The sequence below is a fragment of the Cynara cardunculus genome, assembly GCF_001531365.2.
Source record: "Cynara cardunculus var. scolymus isolate 2C chromosome LG 12, CcrdV1, whole genome shotgun sequence".
NCBI classification, from domain to species: domain Eukaryota; kingdom Viridiplantae; phylum Streptophyta; class Magnoliopsida; order Asterales; family Asteraceae; genus Cynara; species Cynara cardunculus.
The window spans coordinates 24009302-24012402 of NC_037539.1; positions in this window are offsets into that span (position 1 = coordinate 24009302).

The following is a 3101-nucleotide window of genomic DNA, read 5'->3' on the forward strand; positions in this document are numbered from 1 at the left end:
CTCTGGCTCTAGTCTCTGACTCTAAAGAGATTGGGTGCAGTCAACCACACAGAGAAAGGAGATTGAAGGAGGAGAAAAGAAGAGGAAAGAAGGCTCTTGTTGTGGAGAGCGATGATGAAGACAAAGCTTCAAGATCTGAAGATGATGACATTAGTGCATTTGCACATTCCTCGGCTTTAATCACCAAGGATGTTGGGTTCAAGATTAGAGCTTAAAAGTTGTATTCARGTTTCTCCTTAGAATAGTTTTACTTGTAATATTTTAGCTTTTACTTTTCTAGTATAAATAGGAAATTCCTTGTAATTGTAATTAGAGCTTTTGTCATTAATACTGAAATCAAGATTTGGCTGATGTAATTCTCTCTCTCTCCAATCTAATCATTACTTACATCATTCTTAGTGTTCATCATTGTTTATATCAATCTATGAAGATCACATCAAGATTCGTATGAAATCTGGACTCCACAAAGGAATTTCAAAGGAAGTTTGGAAAGAAAGTCTTCGACAAGAAAGGAAGTCGAAGCGACAAGAGAAGAGGCAAAGGATTTGAATGAAGGAACCCTTCTTCTATACAAAACAGAAAGGAGGAAGAACAGTCGGAGCAGAAGAAGCATGTTGTTAGATGCTTCAGATGTGTGAAGATGGGCCACTACTTCAAAGAGTGCAAAGGCCCTTTGGTGAAAGATGAAATGTACTATAAAAATAAGTACAAGTACAATAGATCCCAAAGGAGTATCGTGGCTGAGCAAGAGAACTGGGTGTCTGATTCCTCGTCTAAAGAAGAAGACCAAGCTCACTTATGTGGCATGGATGTTGAGAATGATGCAGAAGAGTCTGAATCTGGCTCCGACTCCCAGGTATGTTCTACCTCTGGTTATTCTCATTCCGATCTGGAAGAAATCATCTCTATCTTAACTCAAGATTTCATAAAACTACAGCAAAAACTGTTTGTTCAAAAGTCTAAAAAAATCTTTAGAAAAGGAAAAATCGTTCTTTGAACGAGAAACAGAGTTGTTATCTGTTGAAAAACAAGAGCTTTCATTGGAAAAAGATATAAAACGATCCACTGAAAATATTCTTAATTCAGAGTGATCTGAACTAAAAGCGGCAATACAGAAAAAGGAAAAAAGAGCTTTTAGAAAAGGAGTGTGACAGGTTAAATTTTGAAGCCTTGGAAAACTATTTTCAAAAGGAAAGGAAATTCCTACACCAGAGCTTGCAAAGAAAAGAGCTCTTGATTAAAAAATATCAAGATGCTCAACAGGTGTATGAAAAGATAAATTCTCAACATGATAGAGCAGGGATAGGTTATACAGACCTAGACCTCACCTGGAAGAAAAAATCTACTCTTGAGTCTGTGTTTAGGCTAGGGGCAAAGCAAAAACCCGGGTTTCCAGCTTTGCCTAAAAACTCACCTTTCAAAAAATGTACACTTGAAAATGGGGTCAGAACTCAAAAACTGAAATTTGAGAACATTTCTTACTCTTCAAAAAGTATGGAACCAGTTGATTTAAAAAGCATACAGAAGATAGAAGGAATTTTCTGTTTTGGCTCTCACGATCCTAAACATCTTAAAACAAATGGTGATGTTGTTAAACCTAAACCAGATGAAACCATGAGTTCGTCGAAAGATGATTTTGTTAAAACTCTGGATCCAAAATTAATGAATGATTTCACAGAGACGGTGAGACAAATCTCTGAGCAAGATCTGCTTGAGGCTTTGAATTATCCCTTTGAAGGTCATGCAAATAATTCTGAGAGTAATTCCTCGGATACTTTTGAAAGTTCTTCATCAACGCAAAAGATGGATGAAGGCACTAGTGCATGTTCACGAGAATCTCAAGATCTCAATGATGCCTTTACAACTCAAAATCCACACGAGGACTTTCTTGACTCTTACTCCGAATCAGATGTGGACTCGAGTAAAGAGCAAGTTGAGACAAAGATAGTGGCACCAAGACCAGAAGATGTAAAACTTCCAAATGGGATATCTAATAAATCTGATTCAGCAATGGAGCAGAGGAAAAAGATTTCCATAAGTTCTGATTTCATGGACATGTGCCTAAGACCTAAATCTTCGCTAGAGCTTGAGAAGGAGAGCAAGGAAAAGAAAACTAAACCTGTTACCTCTGCATCAAAGGTTTCTAAACCTAAATCTATAAATCCAATTAAGTTCACTCCAGAACAGAAAGGAAAATCCGCTGCTAATTCTATTTTAAATTCCTCTGTTTCAGAGAGGCTTGTGAAGGCCAAAGAAGTAAGAAGGAAAAAGGGAGGACAGCGCAGACTAATTCTAAGAATTCTAAGCAATCTAAACTAGATAGGAAGTTTGTTCAAACTAACAATGCTATGAATGATTGTAATAAGATGTTTTACTAATCTAATAAACCTTTTCCTCATCAAAATTGCGTTTTTCCTTGTGAATGTCTCTCTCTACTGCAAAGGTTAAAGAAACATCTCTCTCATCCCAACTGCATTTTCTCTAGGTCATTAGGGATTAATTCAAAAAAGACCCAGAAGAAAAAGAACACTCCTAAGGCCAAATTTGGCAAACCAGACCGCAAGTCTGGTAAATCAGGTGTTGAAACAGATCCTCTCTCTCAACCTAATGTCAAATCTCCTAAGCCTAATCATCGAGGACCCATCATGAAATGGGTACCTAAATCCCTATAAATTGTTTTTGCAGAAGCTACATGTGGTGTTTGACCTTAAATTCAGTTTTGATATTGATCTAATACTCTGAATGAACTCTAAGACGATTAAAGTGCAGCGAAAACAATATTAAGAACAGAACAGAGTAAATAAACCAAGAACACACAGTCAAGATGAGGAAGAAGATGAAAGCAGGAGAATTGCTTCAAAGGTTTTTCAATTCATTCAATTGAAAAATTAGACGATTACAATTCGGAAGCACACAGATTACAAAGGCCTTAGCCGCTATTTATACTAGTCCCTAACAACCTTACTGACAAGATCTAGATGCGTGAAATCATCTTAGTCATCCAAATAAATTCGATTAAGTCCTAGTCACGTGAGAAGCACATGCAGCTAACAACCTTTGAAAAACAGTTAGAAGAGGATCTTCACAGAAGACGAAATCCG